A 22,413-nucleotide genomic window follows, 5' to 3' on the forward strand; every position below is an offset into this window, starting at 1 on the left:
ACCTGTAGCACTAGAGGAAAGCTAAAGGAATCTTATCTCTGCATCCTCTTCCAATGCATTTTGTCTTCTCAGTCCTGATTGTGGGCAGTTCTTGCAACTTCAGGGGAATTCAGTTGTGTGAAGAAGAAACACGTAAGTCCTGAATGTCCTATAAATCAACACAAAGGCTGCGTACAACTTGGAGCAGCTGTCATTTAAATGTTTGAGAAGTGATTTGTTCTATTGCCATAAAGAAAAAAACTTATGACCTCCTGTTTCCCAGTGATGTATTTTCATATTTTCAAATGAGATGCTATTTTTCAACAACAAATCACATTGTTTATAAATTTTCCTTTCACCCAGTAAAACTGAAAGCTGGTAGTTTACAGAGCTGACTCAAGATAGCGAAAGCTTGGCTGGTACAAAGTTTGCGTGGTGACATAGCAAAAGAGCTGTCGGTGTAGACAGAGCTACAAGCTTCAGAAAGCTTAATCTTCTTTCAGATTTATTGCAAGTCTCACACTTCAATATTTTGCCAAATTCACATCTACTCACATCTACTGGAACCATGTACTCACCTGTAATTATAAACTATAATTAAAATAGAAGTTATTACATACTATTATTCTAGACAAAGACTTGGAAATCTGGTTTAAGCTAACCCTAGAAATCTAGAAGTTGAATAAAATAATCTAAATTTTAAGACTTCAGAAATCCAACTCAAATTTATGGATTCTTCTATTGAATTCTGTTTCATACTTCTGTGACTTTTATTAGCAATATTCTAGACTTTATGACTGGGACCTAACTTGGCATGCAGTGCACATTCTAAAATTCTGTTTTAGTAATGCTTCCTGAATGTGCTGTCCAGCTGTTTTAAATTGCTATGATTATGAAAACAATTTCAAAGCCTTACCAGAGTAAAAAAAAAAAAAAAGGGTCTTTTTTTTTTCTCTGTATCAAAATCCTAAGATTACAGCCCTACACAGCAAGACTACACCATGTATATAGTGTAGTATCTTCTATAATATTCTTGTCACTTGGCTTTCAACTAATTGTTGTATAAGCCTAACTCTGAGGTGTAAATTTTGCATCAGTACTTGAGTGGTGGAGCATTTTGTTGTACTGTACTGTCCCCTTCTGTTTCCTCTGTTTTCTCTTAGTCTTTTTTCCTCTTCTCTTCCTTTTCTTTTAAATCACAACAGAGAGGAGAACCTGTAACCTGTCCTCACTGTGCAGTCTGCAGATGACCATAACACAAGCCTTTGTTCTCCTATCTTTGTAATTAAAATCACATGCAGGGATTTGATTTCCATTGGACTTTAATTTGCTGAAGGGCTTTAACTTTATTCATAACAAACTGTCCTTAACAGACAAAGTATTTGATGTCAAATGTGGTTTTTTTTTTTTCTTTTCCCCTTCTTCAGCACATTTTTCTTGGTGTATTATCTGCACTGAAATAGACAAATTTGAATGAGGTTGAGGTCAGTTATTAGGTACAGTTATTGTAGAAGGTTTTTCAAATCTGTTTCATGAAAAATGTGTTTTGATTACAAATACAACAGGACCCTCTGCAATATGTCAGATTAATGGATAGCATTCAAATCTCTTTTCTTTTAACAGTCCTGAACTCAAGTTAGAAAATTAAATTAAACCTGAAATTTCTTTATTGCTATTAAAAATTGTACCATTTTTCAACATGTCATCTCATTATTTTCTGTTTTTATGGAAAATATGCAGTCTTCCGTAAATAGGCTTTAACCTGGAGTAAATTAGCTGCTAGTTATTTTAAGAATATTTACATGATGTATGCTATATACTAATACTGAGTTACTGAGTCATCATTTAATTATAACCTTCTTCAGTGACATGTAGAAGTGTCTGGAAACTATGTAAGTATTATATAGAAATTTTCTATATAAAAAGTATAATTTAGAAAGTTTCTATATAAGAGAACATGTAAGAAGTATCACAGAAACTATATAATACTCTTTCTAAAATATATCTTCCCAGCTAACAAAATCAGATAAAGAAAAAGGAAGCTATTAGAAATCATTGCTCCATCCCAACAAGTATTTTTTTATTTTCCCAAATTAGTGTGCAATATAGCCTTATAGCAAGGACGATATGATGACGTTCTGTTTCTTCTAAAGGTTACAGAACCTTTTTTTCTGTTTGAAGAGCTTTGCATTGGCAGTTGATGTTAAAGATTATTATTTCTTTTGCCTGACTTTTTGAAGTAAATCTTTCCTTCCTATATGATTTGCTTTGTGAGCAAAGCACGCTTTCTGGTCGAGGGAATGAAAATAGAGCAGCTTCTATTAATTACAAAGAGAAAGACTATTACTTCAGACTCGCAATATATGATATTGTTACATAGGAAAGCTGACAGTTCTTATCATTACTTGGTGTACACAGATCTGTAACAAGACCTCTGTCAGCTAAAGCGATTTCCTTTTCTATATGATTTTTGCAAGTGTAATAAAATGGTGGAGTGCTTCTTGTGACTGCAAGTTGCAATGCGCGAAATGTGAATATGTTTTGCTAATGTGAATGGAGGTCTTTTAGATGCCATCCAAATGGGTTCCAGAATTGCCCCACAGAGTTAGAAAGAAATCTGCTGCAGCTCGTGTACACAAAGAACCTGAGCTGCGCTGGGACAAGAACCTCTGTGTCAACAGTTGCCTTTGATTAAGGGACGTTTTCTCCCTGAAAGCCCTTACCCATGCTCTTTGAAATACTTTTAGTTAGCAGTCCGCTGGCAACAACTGTCAGCTTGTGGAAACTTGCTTCGGGTCACTTTGTTTCCATGTGCTATATTACCTAGAAAAAGTCTGGTTCAGGCATCACCTCGAAATGCCAGCTGTCAGCTTACAAAAAGCTTTATTGCTGTCTGGCATTCAAAATGCAAAGTCTCATTCTTGTTGGTTGAATGTGCAGGTTTAATAATTTCGGTTCGCTGCATATTTTCAGAGGATCATGTTCCTCATCTTAATCAGTGTCAAGTTTCTATAGCAACTAGCATTTAAGAGTGTGAGGAGGTAACGTGTGCTGCTGTTACTGTTAGCTGTGGTGAGGTAGATGTTTCTGGTAACAGCATAGGGCACTGCAACGCGAAGGAGGCCTTTGGAAGAAGGTTCTGCGTGTGTACACGCATGGGAAGCTTGGAATGCTAAAGTTACTGGGAGCTTTTGTGATTTTGTAGTCTATGACACACATAGACATTCTTCTATTGATTTATGCAGACCATCATGTCTTTAGGTTGCATTTTCTATTTTTCATTTTAACATCAAAGCGCTGCATACTGTGGGGGTGGCAAATCACATCTGTAAACACACGGTAAATTATTAGTGGCAAAGTAATGGCACTTTGTCTAAGAAAAGTAATCCTAATTCATTTCCTCATAGTAACCCAGGATCCTTAAGACTGTAATAAACATTATAATTAGATTGTAATTCAACTGTAATTAAGGAAGATTATTTTCCATAAGAGCAGTCATGTTGATCATGCTGTTAGAGGTATGTGTGTGTATTTGTAAAAATCTGTGTTTTGTAAATATCCTTCCTGTGACCTTGTCCAACTCCTTTGGGCACCTCTTTTAATAGCTTTCTTTTTAAGTGATTTTATGCATCTGAAAAAAGACCTCATTGCACACCTCAGAACTAAAATAGCAAAATTTTTGCTAGGTATGCATGAAATTGCATGAAATTTAAACATTCATGACCTTGGTTCTTGTCTGGTATTGCTCCACAGGTTGGAAAAATTAAACAGGATTCAGCTGGATCCACGTAGTTTCCCTCATGAGTGGAGATGAATGGAAAATTTATCCATTGTCCCTGTTTCTTGGGTCATGTGGACTTCCGAGGCTTTGGAGCAGAAGGAGTGAGAAGCCTGAGAAGCAAACAAGTTGGAACTGGAGCCTGCCTTGGCAGTTGCAGCAGGTAATTTATTAGGAAGCAGAGATGTCACTGGCAGAGGCCATTTCTCAGGGCCATTTTCTTGTCCTCCGTGATAGCTTGCTCCAGCCCTGCCTGCTTTATCCTCATTTCCTCTCTCCCTTCTGTTGATTTAGCTAGTCCCTTTTCAGTGCAGATCATGTTTGTATACATGAGTGGGTGTGCAAGAAATCTGCATGCTGTTGTGTTGTTTGCCATGCCCTGTAGTTACATTCCTCTGCTCCAAGCTTACTTTGCTGTAAGGTTTCTAGGGCAGCAGTTATCATTGGGTGCACCTCCTGGAACCAGAGGTTCCAGGTAAAGGAACAGGAGCTTCCCTCTGGCTGCCTGCTTTATGCTGCGAGTCACAGAGCAGGGAGGTATCCCTGCATCTGCACGTGTCCAGTTCCCATCTATTTTGCCTTCTGCCTGCACCCTGCCGCTGGTTTTCTACAGCGCTTAAAACAACCAGGTCCCAAAGTTTTCTTGGCGTTTTCTATAATCGTGTTGGAAGAAGTATATCACTCAGGCTTGGGGGAGTATTTAACTCTCAATAGGATTCTCTCAATAAGATAATTTAAAGAATACATTATGTTAACATAAACTTTCTAGCTCACTATGTCTAGCTGTCTAACTATGGAGCAAATTTCCAAATAAAGCTTGTAGCAGTGTAAGTCTGGGCATTACGAATGAGGATGGAAAGTTTGAACTCTAGTTTTAACTGGGATAGGTACAACATAATTTTTGTGTAGATGTAACCAATTATATTTGGTCTGATCCTGTTGCCCTCACTCGTGGGAGCAGTCCTGCTCATTTCAAATAGCTGCAAGCTTTGCTTGTTCAGTAGAGACAGAGGAACCAATGCAAGCCTGTTCCAGATTTCCTTGATTCGCTTGCTTTTCCAGACTTTATTTAAAATTCTCAAACATTTTTTTCCATAGTACAGATTTTAATTGTTTATGTCAGTTTTTATGTTTAATGAAGTATCTGAAAATGCTGGTGTTCATAGCAGATGTATCAGACTACTCCATTAGACACACGTATCACCCAAATAAAGGTGAAGAAAAGGGTAAACCCTCTTCCTAGTAAGTTTTAAGTTGCTGCTAAGAGGAAAAAAAGGATAATCAAATTTACACTTGTATTAAATTTGCATTTATAAGCTATAATAGGAGAAAATTTGATACAAGTGTCTAGCAGAATCTTGCAAGTTATGGTCTAGTTAATTTATTTATCTTATGTAGCAATTCAGCTTTTTAATTTTATTTTGTTTTCAGTACCGGTGTCTCTAGAGGAAACATGGTAAATAGAAAAAAAATAAATATGAAGCGCATTAGGCCACTTGGTGGTGTAATATGCAAAGGAAAATGAACTTGTCTTATTAAAGTTAAGGAAATGTACGTGATAGACCATTTTTATTTGCTTATCAAAGCAGTGGTGGTTATCTGATTACCACTAGCAGTTACTTTTTAAAAACCTTTAATTTCAAGCAGTGAGTCAAACAAGTGTGTTTCGTAGGCTACATTCTGGTTTTAGCTCAGCTCTTTCCAAAGGTGCTTGTGTTCAATTATTTGTGTTCTGTTTGTTGGTTTAGAAATCCCGAACTGGTTCACAGTGGGAAATGTAGCATTTAGAAATGGAGAGGACAATGGCCTGCAGCCCCCAGCATGTGACTTCAGTAAGAGCCTTGCTTTTCATCTGCTGGAGCCTGGGTTTCCCTCATATTCACAACAGGTGCAGCAGCTTCTTTTCAGCTCTGTGTTTTATATGTGACTGAGAAGCTTGGAGAAGGTGTGGGCTGCAATGCTTTGGGAGATACCTCAAACTGCACAGGCTGTGGCAAGGGAGCAGGGGTAATCAGTACCAGCAATGTCCTCAGCCCAGCGTGTTCTGCAAATGCATACACCTGCAAAGGCTACGTGTGGCAAGACTGAAACACAAACGCCCTGGTGCAGGGAATACCAAAAGGGAGGGTAACGTGGGAGGATCAGTTTGCTGGGGCCCGTTTGTTTTTCTCCATACAATAAGGAGAATGAAACGCCCAGCTTTCCTTTGCCTTTCAATTCAAACTTCTTGTAGGCAGGTGCAAAATGTTTGAGCTCAGCAGGATGCCACAGGGTCTGCAGAGCAGTGTGCACACAGACAAAAATTTGTACTGTATGCACTGGTGTTCATGTCAAGGGAGAAAAGTGAGGATAAAAGCATCAGGATAATGCTGCTCTGCAAATTCTAGCAGAAGTAAACAGTTTCCTTGCAGAGTGGGGCCTGCTAAGGGATGTCAGTTTTAGTCAAACTACTATTCTGAAGTGTTAATCAGAATTTTCTTTACTGGGGGAAAGAAAAAGTAAAGGAAAAAAGAGGAAGTTTCAGTTCCCTTTTGACAGAAACATCAAAATAACAGCTTGGTTTCATTTTCAGATTGAGGAAGGGAAAAAATAAAGATGTTTCGACTAGCATTTGGCTTGAGTTTGATTTGGCTTTTTAGCTTACAGCCATCATATGAAGTAAAATTTAAGAACATCTTAAGCCTGGGCTGTTCAAATTAAACTGAAGACATGACTTTGTCCTTGATGGATGTACCAAAGCAAGTCTTTGAAACTTTTGGACTGAAATAAGTAGCAGGTACTTGCTAGAACTTTAAGAACAAGTGACCAGGGTGCTGAGCAAGTAGGTGCTAGCCTACAGGGACATGTCTTAGGTGAGATTATCTGTATCGTTTCACTCTGTTCCTCTGCCAATCCAGAATGTATGGTTGAAGTGAGAACTTCACCTGTGGGCAGTAAGAACGGTAAGGAGGTCTTTAAGTCTGTACGGGGCATACTCCTGTGCTTCAGAGGACGTCATCTGTAATAGTTGCTCTGCTGCTATTAGGCTTGCTGGTATGGGTGACGACATCCTGGATTGTGTTCTCCAGGAATGTCTTCCACAGTCTACAGCTCTTTACATAAATCAGACCTAAAATTTATTCCACTCTCCCATAGCAAGCAAGGTGACAGACTATTGATTAATTTACGCTGTGGATATTATCTCCTAAAACTTTTAAGTGGTACTTCTGACCAAAGGTGAGATGGGAATGGGAGAGGCACAATTTATAACATACTTCTATAGTTCCTGTGATATCCCCTGCAATTTTGTTCTCTGAAAGCTTGGAGGACGGAAACATAAACAGAGCATCCAGTAGGGTCACTTGAGCCTTTAGTTTGCTGATTATATGTAATCAGAATAATGTTATTTCAATACCCAAGTATTAAGGACCTGTTGAAGGCTATGAATATCTTAAAAAATAAAGTAGGATGTGTGTATTTCTAGGCAGTGTCTGGTCTGAACTGTGAATTGTTTGAAAGTATTCGTTCTCCTCTCATTGAAACTTCTAGTTCTCTTGAATAAGGTCCAGTCAGCTTTACAGGTTTGAGAGATTCATTAACAAGCTGGGTGACAGGATCAGCAACAGGATAGACCCATGTTTAATTGTAGTGTAAAGACACTTGGAGACATTGCTCCTATGTCAGCTGGTAACCATTTCTCTTGCTTCAAGAGATTTCTTTGTTGTCTGAGTATGGCTCTTGGAGCAGCTGATGACTCTTTGCAGTTTCACTAGACAGTTATGGTGCTCTGTAACAAGATACAGGAATATTTTTTGTTGTTGTTGTGCTTCAGTTTTCCTTAGTATTACAACTTCAAGGATATTTAAGTCTTCATTATTTTTGTAATTTTTTTTTTAAATCTTTTTGTATAGATTGTGCAGTGGGAATGTGAAGTAGTAATTGCTATGAATGCTCCCTGACTTTTGCTGTGATTAAATTCCTTTTTTTTTTTTTTTTTAAATGATGAACCCATTCCATGCAGTGGAATACAGATTAAAAAAAAAAAAAAAAAAGATTGTCTGAGTTGGAAGCTGATAATATCAGAAATGAATTGAAATGAAAACTATGAGAGATTTTTCTGACTAGGCTGATTTACTTGAACTCTGTACAGATTTTAGTTCTTCTGAATTCTTTAAGAATAACCAGCATGATGTGGATTCAAAGGGAATATGGATGCAGTTGATGGGGAGGAGCATGTCTCCACGATACTCGTATTATGCTTCTCTTTATTACACTGCTTTTCTAATGAAAGGGTTTGCCAACAGAACTGTACAAAATGACAAATAAATGATCTCTTTTTTTAATCACCTTTAAATGAAAAAGTAACAAATTTGGTCCAGGGAGTGGAGGAAGGAATTCAAGTATTTTAGCATGTAACTGCTCAGATGGAGTCTGTTTGGTTAGACAAATTTTTTATGTCATTGCTTATTAATGTTGTTGTGCCAAGTGTTTATGCATGATTATCCGAGAAGAACTGGATGTGATCAATTCAAAATGGCCTTGTCAGAGTGCATGAAGAATTCACTCTGAGATATATGTGGATATACATGCTTTATGATTTATTCTGACAGGGTATTCACATTGCTGCTTTAAGTATTTCTCCCAATCTTTCCATAGGATCTGATCACAGTTAGTGCTTTATTCTATTAATTTAAAACATGAAAACAACAATATGGCCACTTCTCGCTGGACTTTTATATATCCTATTAAATTAAATTTATCATACCAGTGATCTACCCGGATCTGTCACCAACAGATACTTAGAAGATCCGCCCCTGGTTGCAGCAATTTCCTTCTATTCCCTTTTAATAGAAGGTGAACTGAATTACAGCGTGCTATAGGCTTGGGGGAGAAATAGATTCTGACCTTGGGGCTACACTTTTTATGTAGGTTTCTGTAAGCTCTTCTTTCCCCTCTGTGGTCTTCACGCCTCCAAAGAAAACTACTAATTCTAAAAATTACTTAACAGGTTTATGAAATTTTGCATAGAGTTGCATTAGGCAACTTAAATACGCAGTGGCATGGTTATTCCGTGATGTTACATCCTGATGTTGAACATCTATTTCTTGGAAGGATGTTGTCTTACATACTGAGAAGGGAATGATCCAATATTATTTGAAGTTTTAAGCTCATGTTTATGTTTTTGTTTTGTTTTGTTTTTCATTGTCTTATGACGGGTGGTTCCAGGGACAATTGGGCTAGAAGGTAGTTTTTTAATCAATGGTTTACATTTTCTGTCCCTCATTTCACTCACATGCCCTTGTTTTTCCATACACAAAAGCATGAATTTCAGTCATAGATACCCTCATGCCAAATTACTGTATCTTGGAAAAACAAAATTGTCAGTGAAATTGTCTGTGTTTAACCTTACAACAAGTTAGCGAGTAATTTTGTCCCAAACCCATAGTATTGTTTATAGTTTGTTTGTTTGAAAGGAGCACTTTCTTATCTTTGTTGATACAGGGTAAAACTTGGAAATGTGTATTCCAGAGACAAAATTAATTTAGATTTATTTTTTAAAGTACTATGATTATTCTAGTGGAAGTTGTGGCATTTTCAATGCTTGTAGTTGCTATTTTTTTCTCTTAAAATTTGTCCTTATTGAAATATCTTTATTAAAATATCTGAAAGTTAGACATGTTTATTAATGTAATTCCCTATCTCAAGCTACTCCTAAGTACTGTTTAGCCAAAGATATGCATAGGAAGCAGTACAGGAAGAAGTTTTAACCATACAGTAGGTGGCACTTTCAGAGTCCTTGTTGGGCTGGTTATATTGCTGGAAATGTTTATTTGAGATAATCTATCAGAGGGGGTTGCAAAATTTTTCTGCTCTTTGTAGAATCTATTTCTGATTTTGCTGGTAGATGCTACATAAAAAGACAATGCTACTTCAGAAAAATAATTTAACATTCTTGCTTGATTTCATTTGAGGCATAGATGTAGGTCATACTTCTTCAAGTGAAACCTTATATTTATTGTTACCTGACAGAATTCTTGCTTGATAGTATAGAGCGACACTTCACAGTTGCCAAATTTCACTGGAGATGAAGTGATAATCTCTGGCTATAAATTGTAAATTGCTTTGGGATAAAAGGTACTGCATAAATGTAAATTGTTACCTTATTAAATGCAAGTGTCACATAACATGGTTTTCAAAATACTAATGAGTATTTTCTCTACAGGTCTGATGCCTTTTTAAAGATAAAATAGCACTAGGTTTATTTTATCAACGTAAAAAATTCTTATCTAACACATTGTGAATGTTATTGATATAAACAAACATTTGGAAGTATTATGAGATAAAATAAGATGAAGTTTTACAGTTTTTTTATTAGTTTTAAGGTTCTGATTACCAATCAGATTTCTTTTAATTTAATCATAAAAATAAGCAATGTTTTATGATAATACTTATTAAAATACTTTTTGGGGAGTCTTGTATCTGCTTTTAACAACACAGAAGTCAAAATGTCATAGAGGCTATTCTGGATGTGCACAATGATTAAAGATGTTAACATCAAAAACACTGAATAGGAAGATTATTTGGGGGATTTTTAACTGAAGTACTGATGAATACTGTTTTGTGATTTTTTTATATCATTTCTGTTACTTCAGTTACTTCTCCCCATTCATATGCTTGGCTTTTAATAGGAGGAACAAAAATTAATGAGACTATGACTTAAATGAATGGTTTCATCGGTAGCTTGCAAGATCATAAAATTCTTACCAGTCTAATTGTGGTTGTTAAGAAGTGTTTAGTCAGTTCTGCCTGACTAAATCTAACGCTCATCTGAACAACCATAAGAATATGAATATGTTTTTACATACCAGCTACTGAAATTTGACAGGTAATATGCTTTAAAATGATTTTGCTTCACGAACTTACTTTGTCGAAGGAAGAAATGGAGAAAAATAGGAAGTATTTAAGTAAAATTGCTTAGGAAGAAGGATCATAGCTGTAGAGCAAACAGGGGGAAAACTCCCACATAATTGGGAATTGTCAAGTTCTGTTATAGTTGTGAGAAAACCAGAAAGCCAAGTTTGATGAGAAATGGTAAGACTAAGTGGGGAAAAAAAAATCTATGAAGGCTTAAGTAATGATGTAAGATATATTCCCATAGCACGTAAAATTTTGTTGTTGTTATTGGACACTGAACTTGTCCACCATAATTTCCTTTTGTGCTGAACTACGTTTCATTTGTAATATATAGTCATATATTTTTAGGAATACTAAATGGTAGGCTCTCTTGTCTATAAATGAAGAGAGTTTTATGCATGTACATTTTAGCAAGTCTAATTTCACTTTCAGAGCATGTTTACATCAGGTAAACACTGTCATACTCTGTTCTGATTGTATTCATTATTATTCTGACATAATTCATGTTGTAAAACATGGGAAGAGAGTAATGCTAATATAGCAATAAGCAGTACAGTAAAAAGTGAAACTAAATTTTCCAGATGTATTGCTAAGCTGACCTCATGACCAAAAAGAATCAGAAATCAGATGTTATTTTCTGTCTTCTCTTGCTGAAAATATTAATTTATTTTTATTGTTGCTCAACACATGATCACGAAAGACTTATGCACTCTTGTAACAATAACTATGAACAGACTGTAATATCCTGCTCTGTGAAATGATAATACCTGCTAAAAACTGAAGGAGGTGCAGTAGAATAGCTTTATTCTAAAACGGTTGTTTTTAAATTATTTTCTAGTCGGTCGAGGTAAGTGATTGTCCCGCTCTACTCTGCACTGGTGCGGCCTCACCTCGAGTACTGTGTGCAGTTCTGGGCACCACAGTACAAAAAGGATATTAAACTGCTGGAGAGTGTCCAGAGGAGGGCGATGACGATGGTGAAAGGCCTAGAGGGGAAGATATATGAGGAGCAGCTGAGGTCACTGGGCCTGTTCAGCCTGGAGAAGAGGAGGCTGAGGTGGGGACCTCATCGCAGTCTACAACTTCCTCGTGAAAGGGAGTGGAGGGACAGGGGACCTATTCTCTGTTATCACCAGTGACAGGACCCGTGGGAACGGTGTGAAGCTGAGGCACGGGAAGTTTAGGCTAGACATCAGGAAGGGGTTCTTCACCGAGAGGGTGGTTGCACACTGGAACAGGCTCCCCAGTGAAGTAGTCACTGCACCAAGCCTGTCTGAATTTAAGAAGAGACTGGACTGTGCACTTAGTCACATGGTCTGAACTTTTGGGCAGACCTGTGCGGTGCCAGGAGTTGGACTTGATGATCCTTATGGGTCCCTTCCAACTCGGGATATTCTATGATTCTGCTTCTGCTACCATTTCCCACTTCGGAAAATAGCGTGTTCAGGAGAGCTACAGAAAGAGGTGCCAGATATATAAATCACCATTTTTATTCTGTTCTTTAGATATCTAAAGGTTATGTATGGCTCTGGTCTTTAAAAGCGACATGGAGATGTTCTACAGCTGCTTGCTGATGTCTGACTCAACAGTGCCTCACACTCCTACCTGCCTGCAGGTATCATGGTGTATTCTACTGATGTGATTAAAATAAGCGTTATTTTGTGAAAAAAAGGTATAAGGAATAGAGGGAATCTGAATAAGTATTAAGGATGAAGATACCATGAAGAGAACAGCTTTCTCAAAAGGGAAATTTTATTTGCCCTAGGCTCTCATGGTCCTGTCAATATCAGTGTAGTGTTAAGGCATTTCACAAAAATATAGCATTTCTTTAGCACAATGACTTATTTAGCAGTCTCCCCAGGCTATTCCAGACTTTCATTAGAACTATATCATTCTATCACAGATGCTTATTTATACCCTTTCACAGCCTGATTAAAAAAAACAAAACAGAGCATTTGTTTTTCTAAGCTAAACCAAATGATAGTGCTGGTATTCTGGGGAAATTACTGTTTTACACAGCTGAATAGTTGACTTGATTGTCCTTCAAGTGCATTTCGCTTTGTAGTGGAGGATTTGCATGGGCTATACTTGACTAGAGACAACACCTTGTGCTTTAATTCTTTGGCAGCAGTTCACCATCAGAGGTCTGCACGTTTTGCTCTATAAACCAGCTCAGTGTCTGGTGCCATTGTACTTACAACTAAAGGAAGAAGCGTATGGCGTAGCTGGGCTGGTGTGTGCTGGTGTCAGCTGAACTGGGGAGTAAGGGTGGAGGTGTGATGACTTCTCTTAGCCAACAGGCAGTTATTCAAGTAATAATCTTTTCAGTCAAATGCACAAGTCTTCCCACCTTGAAATAAGTCAGACTTCTGACAGGCTCAGTTGATAGATTTCAAGCCTCTTTATATTAGGCACAGACTGTAATAAACACTGGCCATAAGCATTGCATTATTTTCCTTGTCCTAAACTACCTTATTCTGTGAATGTAAACTTCTTCAAGGCATTTTGCAGCCAGGGCTTCTGCTTTTGTAATATGACTGCTTTGGCTGCCACTGAAGAGAACTAAGATCAGGATTTCCAAAGGTAAACTTGAATTCTCACATCAGTCTTGGCAGTTGGGGATTTCACAGTCCACACTGGCGTGTTCTATGGATGAGGTGTTTATGATAATATTTGCCAACCAGCCAGAGAGAAGAGCAAAATAGACAGGACTGCTGTTTCTTACCAGGAATGCTATAGTTACAGTCAAATGCTGCCTCCTCGTAAGAGTTTAGCTTAGCCTACAAGGCAGAAAAGACATTTTCCAGTTATTAGCACAACTTCTGGAGTATTTTAGCCCAGATTTATTCAAAACTTGGTTTTATTCTAGAAATCAAGTTACTCTAGGATTACTTCTGTGCAAACAACAGAAGAATTTGGCTTCTCTGTTGGCTTTCTTTATAAATAATTCTGAGTTCTTTTCCATAGCCTTCATTTTACACTGACTGATGCAAAGCTTCGGCTACTGAAAGTTCACAAGAAAAAAAGAACATGTATTTTGTATCAGCTGTGAAAATCTGCTGTTGAGTGACACCTCTGCAATCAGTAGGTCAACAGAGCAGAATCAAGCTTATTGTTTCCTTCACAAGGAAGGCCAAAACTGAAAAGCCACAGCCCCACTTCTGAATGATTTGTACTGTTCACTACCACATCCATCTGCATAAATATGCTTCCTTACAGAATTTAGATGAATAGAAATGCCTCCTTTTTGGCTTTATTAATGCCATTTATTTTTAATAGAGGGGAAAATTGAAATAAGTTCTTTATGTGGAGTCTGTTGAGGAAAGGAATCTGGGGAAAAAAAAAACTTAAAAGTTTTTTTTTTTTTTATCTTGAAATCTTGTGCTTAGTAAGTGTTTAAAAATTTCTGGCAGTCCTGTTAGTAAAAATAATTATTCACAGCCTTCTGGGTGTTGTGGATCTTTTCATTTTATATGTTCAAAAGAAAGGGGGATTCTTCCGAATCCTCAAATGTACAAAAGTACATTAATTTCATTTTCATCACATTTCTTCAGTGCATTAGATTTGCAAGGATTTTTAACCCAGAGATTTAGCAGTAGTGTGGGAAGATAAGCTCCTTTTTTTTTTTTCTTTTTTTTTTTCAGGAGGGCGTTTTGGGTCATTTTAGATTAAAGCAATTTCAGTTCATGCTATTATGTTGGTTTCCTGGTTACAGTTCAGTTTTGATTCCCCCTCTAGAGAACACACAACAGGGAAAAATGTTGGCAACTCTATTGGACTTCTGGGTTGTTGGGTTTCTTTTTAATTTTAGCGTGTATTCTAGTTAATATTTTTGGATAGTGTCAGCCTTACTTCTCAGGTTAGTTCCACTGATCATCTTTTGGGGGGAAGCATATTTATTAGGTGGGAACTGCTTATGTAGAACTCATCAGTGTGACTAGAACTGATGGATCTTGCTTCTTTGATCAGGGGAGTCTGGTTCCTCAAGAGCACAGAAGACTTGCACAATGTAACTAAATACAAGATAACACCACAGTTTACAAAAACAGTGCCATACACTCCAACAACTGCACAATACAGAGTCTGTAAAGATGCCCACCAGGGATTCTTCTTATGCAGCCATTTTGTAGAGCTCCGTGTAGAATATGGCCACAGGAGGAAAGCTTGGGTAGTGTTTGCATGGTAGGGGGATCTCTGGGTAGTTCCACTACTGATGCACAGTCCCAAAAATATCTGAATTGTTTGAGTGAGCACATTATACCTTTTGGATAAAGGAATTTTCCTGAAAGGAAATGCTGAAGTGACCTCTCAGTGTGAATTCTGTGTCACACCTACTACAGGTGCAATGATAAATCCCACTGCTCTTTTCTAATAAATGATCTAAGTGTACTGGATCACATGCATTGCTGGCCATTTCCATGGGTGCTTAGGAAGAACATTCTCCAAAACAGAGGTGTTGGAAATTCTGGTGTCCATAGCAAATTTAGTCACATTCTTTCTTCCCTATTTATTTTTAACCCAATGTAGATTTATGTTTCACTGTCCTTTGCTAATCACCCAAACACTTGCTGAATGTTTTATGATGGGTCTGTTTCTCTGGGAGTGACCAGTACACTGGGTATTCCTGGTGACAACTGGTACTTCGTAAATGCAGTATATTAATAGCATAAGAGCTTTATTACTTATTATTTAGAGATTTACAGGTTGTTTCTATTAAGAGAAGATTTTTTTTTCTTTTAATGTGAAAAGACACACAAAAGTGTACCATATTCACAGAGAGGAGATAGTCTTGTTTATCTAAACATGGTTGGGATTAAATAGCAGCAAATAGTTTCTTGATTTATGGTTCCAAATCCTTTGGTTTAGAAAGTGTTCTTGGTCTCTTGCTTTCTCTGTCAGCTTTTTCTCATCTCTTACCATGCTTTTCTTCCTGTGTCATTGACTTCCCTGCTACCTACATTTTTATTTATTTATTTATTTTTTCTCTGGTTGCCTCAGGTTGTTTTTAGTGTTCAGTATTCAGTTGCATGTGACTCCACCAAAAATCCCCAGGTGGATTTTAGGAAAACCTTAGTCTACCTGGCCCAACCTCTAGAACTTCAGCCAGGGTTGTGGAACTGTGTTGGGAATGGTGGCATCCTTGTTCCGCTGTTACCATGAAAAAATGGACTTCAAGCTGTTCTCTTAATGGCATGTGGCTGCTGTACCTGCTACCCTGAAGGCAATTTATAAGACTACCTGTAGGTCAAAACCCCATTCCTAGGAGGCTGCCTGATCTTCAGTATATCATTTTAGCTGTTAAGCTTGAATGGATGCCCCTTTCATGCATCTAATGAGGTTGTGAAGACAAGAGGAATACTTTCCTGTGCAGCATGTACTGCTTGGAATGTTACTGCTGTGCTACCTCTTCACTCGTTTTGTTTGAACATGTTGTTCAGCATTTAAGTCAGCACTGATTTTCCAGTAATATTGCATAGAATTAGGATTTGGATATAAATGCAATGATATCTGATATGACTTCAGATCTGATATTATAGGAATTGTTGCTTTTATGTGGAGCAGAAGTTCCATATTTCATTGTCTTAGTTCCACAATCAGATACACATTTGCTTAACAGTAGGGAGGATCTATGGATCTATGTCTGTATTCATTCATGGAGAAAACCACCACCATCTAGAAAGAACAGTCTCTTACACTTGTGATTTTCAGACTGATTTAGCAGCTCGGTGGGTTTCACATTTATATGACAACTGATGCTGCTTTTTTATGGATTTGGGATTCTCATTTTTGGTTTTGATTGACATTAGAATCTAACACACTAAAAGGCTGCCTGTCTGATGTATACTCTGGTTGTGTTGCTACAGAGGTTTGCTCAGGGTTTCATTGTGCTAGATACTATAGCTGCCTACAGAAAGACGCTCTTTACCCAAAATAGCTTGCTATCTAAATACGAACCAGAATGGAGCTACAGCTTTTTATATTTTGGTGAGGTTATGGCTCAGAATGTTTTCCAATATTTTTACATAATCATATTTTCACTGCCTCAAAACATGATTTACATCAACTTCCATTAAAGCTTTTAAGATTTAGGAAAACTTTCCATCTCATAATTTTATTTGTTCATAGATTTGTACTTGTGTGATTTATGATGTACCTGGATTAAAAATAAATGAAACCCAAAGAATAAACATATGGTGTATAAGAAAATTCCTTTACCCAGTTTTGATCTTGGGGGCCGTGAGCTCCTTCAGTGGTGTGACAGAAGCCATAGTGCTGCCCAGGGTTGCTGCTGTGTTTATGTGCAGTAAGGAGAAGCTTTCAGTGACCCCTGCTTCACTGTGACTATCACTGTGCTCAACAGGTCTGGTAATCCCAATAAGCCCAGAATACGTTCATTTTGTGTTTGTACAGCTTAAAGAGATCAGGGTGATGGGACAGAATACTGTTGAAATAGATGGTATCTGAGAATAGACTGCTGCCATAACAGCCTTTTCCTGTAGCTTTACACAAAACAACAACAAAAAAATTGCTAGGACTGGGCCCTAGATCTGATGATGTTAGAGCATTTTCCACCCAGTGACTGGGTGTCTAGAGATGATTTGTGGGGTGGGGGGAGGAAATGTATCAGCATTTTATTTACACTGGTTATTTTATTTTAGAATGATGAATGTCAACTTTTCTTTAAGTGTGATTCTTCTGATGTAACTTGAATGTTTATTTTGTTTAATTATTTTAGGATTTTTGTTGAAGTTTCTTCTCTCTCTCCATTGCTAACAAGTTACGCTTTCATTCTCAGTGTTATACAGTGCAAGGTGAAGTACTCATTGAAAGGTTATTTGGCATACTGAAAGAATGAAAGTCTAGTGAGATATGAATATATATATATATAATGATAGGACAGATATATAATGATAGGAGTGCATTGCAATTGAGATGTACAACATAGTGGGTGATTTAACTTATATGAAAGGTAAATATGCTGTAGAAAGTTCTCATTTGTACCTTTACTATCATATAAGCTAGTATTAAATGCTCAGTATAAAAAGAGTAATTTTGACTAAATAAGTGGAAACTGTGTGTAGTCAGTAATTGCTATTCTCAACATAGCAAAGCAAAAATATGTAGTATTACTTTGGGGATGCTATTTTGGATGAAAGAATGCTGTGTTTCAAGGCTAGTGGAAAGTATGATTAATGCTTTAGAAATGAAGTATTTTGGATGTTTCTGTGTGTGGAGTTACTGCCATACCACTATAAAGAGTTAGTCCTATGTTGTAAATGAGCTTCAGCCTCGTGTTTCCTTGTCTGAGATGTTTAAAGGTCATGTCCCTTTTAGGAGTTTTATTTCTAAAAGTAATGGAGCAGAAATAGTTTCCTCTTTGAAATCTTTTTAACTGTCAAATGCTGAATGCAAATTCAGTTGGGCTTTGTAGCAGCTCTGTTTTTGTCTGACACAGTTTGTGCTGGGTCCTTGCCTGTTTGCTTCACACTGCTCCTTCCAGTTCCTTGTTTACCACTGCTAGCACAGCTACTTGCAAGCAGACAGCTGCTTCCAGAGAATAAGTTGCAGTTTGAAACAATGGCTTTGTATAAAGTGATCTAGTTTTTGGATTTGTTCTCTTTGGTCATGTGATAGTGGAATATCATTTGAACTACATTGATTGTATAAGTTGTGTTTCTGGGAAAATGATGATGGAATCCTTGAATGACATTGAGCCTTCTATCCAAAAGGAAGAGTCACTCTTTGTGTGGGTTTGTCCTGGAAGGCTGATAGTAAGCAAGGAGCTGATACAGTCAGAACGAGGTGATGCTGAGATGTAAGATTTGCAACTCAAAAGCAGAAGGTAGAAAAAGAAAAATCATAATGCTGTCACGATCAGAAATGGGATGAAAGAAGTGGTTAACTTGGGGGGTTTTATCAGGGAAAGCAAGAACAGAAGTACCTGGATTCATGTTCAAGATGATCAAGTTTCAAATATGAAATCAGAAAGCTTTCTGAGGTCAGGAATAGAAGATCAGCAGAGAAGGAGTTTGGAATGGCAGCAAGACCAAGCTTATTAACTGCTTGGGATGAGGTGGTGCAGGCAAACAGCTTGTTTACTCCTTGTTCTCAGTCAGTTCTTCTCTGAAATGCTGTTGTGAATTATCTGTAAATTTGTCAACTATGTGGGCTGTTTGGAGAGCTTGCAGTGATATTTCACACTGATATATTTACATTTTTAATCAATTTAAAAAACCTTATTTCATTCATATGCTGAAAATGAAGCAGGTATCAATTGGAAAGAAACGTTTCTTGAAAAAAGCCAAGGCATTCAGGAAAGTAGATGAGAATAGTGGTGTATAGGAATATATTTTTAACTCTGAACTGTATGCTGGAATTCTTTACTGCAGCAAAGTAGTTCCAAGTCACAGTTTATATATTCAATTGTTTGCAATGCAAATTGGAAACCAGCCTTGTCATTTTTCACTCATGTTCCACTCCACAGCCTAGAATCCAGGAGAGCTTTGGAAACCCATAGCTGACATTGTAATGGTGTATGGCTTTACCACAGTGTGAATTCCTTTTAATGTCAGTTTCTCTATGGGGGATTAGCCACCACAGATGTCACAGATCCTGGGAATATCTTCCATGATAAAAAAAGGAAAGCTGGCATCTCAACTGTCATTTAATAATCTACAGACTGTTAATTTATGTGTTTTATGACATTTGATACCTGCAGATACAATAAACCTGGTCTTCAAATGCTTGCTGGTTTGATTGCAAAATGTGTATTAATTTATATTCTTTTAGAACAGTTAATTATAAAATTTTCTGTTGTCATTGCTTTGGCTTTTTTAAGATATCAGTGGATAAATTAAGAGCGCTGACCTTCCCATTACATAGATCTTAAAGCAAGCCTCTCTGACTAATAACTTCTCCCCCCACTCCACCCCCCCCCCTTTTTTTTTTTTTCCCCTCATCCCCATGTAATGTTAGTCTAAAATGCTGATTAAGGTCAAAACAAGTTTATGCCAGTTAAAAACAGGCATATGGAAAGTTCCAGTGCTGAGCTCCATAAGGTATGAGGGAGGAATTTATAGCCTTGCAATGCTCCCAGTGCTTCTCTTTTATTAACTACCCTAAGCATCCTAAAATTCTCAACAACAATCTGCCTGACAACAGGGAACCCTCTAAATCTGTATTTAGTAGTAATCACTCTGCCCCAACAGTACTCCAGATAGATGTGTGTATCAGGTGTTCTGTGACCTCCCAGCAAACTGTTACGCTTCTTTGTTCTGCACTGTAGATGAGAAAAATAATGCAATTCTTTTGTTTTACTTAGAAACAGTGGTATGATTCTTAAATTCTGCTTTACTAATTTTGCTTGTAAAAACATGTTTGTCTCTTTGTTTTAAAGAAATAGCTAAAAAGACAGCATTCCACAGTGATTTTAAGCGTGTAACCCTTGTTCTATTTATACAGTTTTCTTTTTACTTGCTTCAAGTGAGGGACACTTAGCTGTCCTCTGGAGGAAAGAAAAGAGACTAATAAGTTTGTCAGTATTCACTCTTTTTGAAAAGTAGGTCCTCAAGATCTGTACCCTAGTGGTGATCTAAAAAAAAAAAAAAAAAAAAAAAAAAAAAAAAAAAAAAGGATACTATTATTCCTTGCTCGTGCAACAGAAGAGCCATCATCTCAGTAGTTCTTGTAGCCACAGAAGGACACAGAGAGCCCATGTTTATTAGGTTACCTGCTACCTGTTAGAACCCTAAGGTTATCGGAGTTACTGCTTTCCAGGATACTCCATCCTGTAAGTATGTCCACCCATATTTGTTCATAGATATAAGAGCTCACATTTTGCTTTCTTTGCATCTATTTTTTAATTGGCTATACGTGACCTGTTCATGGTATGGTTAAATTCTCCCCCACTTGTTATCAGCAAACTTTGTCAATATTTATATACTTTTCTTCTTTGTCAGTGTTGAAAACATGAAACACTAGTGACCAGAGATTCCTCTTTTCTTAATAATTATTCATTTTTAATTAATTGTTTGCCTGTTTGTTTTTTTTTTGTACTAAATATTGATTAAAATCAAGAACAGGTGTTCATCAAAGATCTTCCAATGCAATTTATTATGTTTGTACCTCCCACCTTCATCAACAAAACTTGTCATTTCATAAAATAAGAAGATGAAATAAATCTGTTGTAACCTTTATGCTTTTTCCCAAGCTGCAGTACAACTGGGAGATTTGTATTCCCTGTAAACATTTAGAAATTTGCCTCTTTACGTTCTTAGAATTCTGCTAAAGACTCTCCTGTAATAACTGTATAAATATGGTAATGCATAACGCAGTGTTATGAAGTTGTCATTTATTCTTATAATGACTAGTGCACACAGACTTTGGTGTAGCGTGGTGTGGTTATGTCCAAATAGGCTGGCCTGGGGCCTTGACGACATCACAGAGCTTAGGGGAAGCTGTAGCATCTGCTGGCATTCAGGGTAAATATTTTTGTGGTTAATTTATACTCAGCTTTGTGCTGGTAGATTCTCCATTTTCAAACTAGCAATTTTACAGCTATGTTGAGTATGTTTCCAGAGATCATATTAAAGATGTGTCTGTAGGGTGTAAGGTTTTGAGGAAAGGCTATGGAAAAGTACAGAGAATTGAAGCTCCTGAATGTTGAAATCCTAATGTACGGTTCCTACAGTGATACTGTGAATAATGACATATTTGCTTCCATGAAATAATGTTATTGTCTTTGGTGTCACGTTTCAATTTTCACTGCCAGAGGTTGATCAAACCTCTCTTGTGGAAAAAATACCTGGAAAAAATACGTCCTTTGGGAGGTTTAGGTGTGTTGCCTTTCCATTTCGCTGGGTGAGCCAATGGTTTTGTTTAAAGAAAGGGGTAATAAACACTGTCTGAGTTATATTCTACAGCGCTTTAAAATCTGTCGTATTAGCCTATCCTTATTTTCTTTTGAAGTTAAGTTGCCAGTCATCCCCTTATTTCTTTTCTTTTTTTTACCTCTGTCCTTGACCCTAGTGTTAGACCGTTGAACCCCTCATATATGTCATCTTTTTTGACACTGGTCAGAATGGGACAGCCTCTGATGAGGATGTTTCCTTGTTTTGCAAAATACCATATTTAAGAGAGGATTTCTGCAGCTACAAAGGGCAGCTAGACATCTGACTGAAAATCAGTGCTAACTGAATACTTCACTCCCTTTGTACCTTTGAAAATCTCACCGTATAATAATATTTCCCTCTGGAGTTGTCTGAATGAGAAAGATAACAGATGTCTGTGTATCATGATTGCTTACCCAAGACATTGCTGTGTAAACCTAGTAAGTGGGGATCAAGATACTTTGTGATATGCTCTACCATGTCAAAACAGTGGGTAAATCTTTTCACTGAAGTGGTGATTAGGAAATTTATATTTAATCCAAATAGTCCCTAAGTGCCACTACAAAGAAGTAAGAATTAATTGCATTATTTTGGTGACATACATTGTATGCAGTACAAGTTAGAATAACGTGCACTGTGTAAAGATTTTCAGTATCAGCTTTATTAATTCAGGGAGAAAGTTTGAAAATTCTGGTGTATTAGCATGCTAAATGCATTTCTGAATTTCTGAAGTTCCATATTTTTGACTTACAAAGTGAGTCTACCAAGGGCGATGTTAATAGAGGGTATTTTTAGCTATTTTTCAAACTTATGTGTTTACACAACCACTTTTTTTTTCTCCTAGTTTAACAAATATGTAGGACAAGTTTAGCA

At 37.1% G+C, this 22,413-nt stretch overlaps 1 protein-coding gene across 1 annotated transcript in view; it reads left to right on the forward strand.

The window, feature by feature from the left end:
- The window catches only part of NKD1 (NKD inhibitor of WNT signaling pathway 1), a 293,721-nt gene that overhangs the window by 8,226 nt on the left and 263,082 nt on the right, over nucleotides 1-22,413 (forward strand). The window contains exon 2 of the mRNA XM_083794852.1: nucleotides 3,733-3,920. The gene's annotated coding sequence lies outside the window, so the exon portion shown is untranslated. The remainder of the gene's footprint in view (nucleotides 1-3,732; nucleotides 3,921-22,413) is intronic.

This window comes from Anser anser (assembly GCF_964211835.1).
Source record: "Anser anser genome assembly, chromosome: 11".
NCBI classification, from domain to species: Eukaryota; Metazoa; Chordata; class Aves; order Anseriformes; family Anatidae; genus Anser; species Anser anser.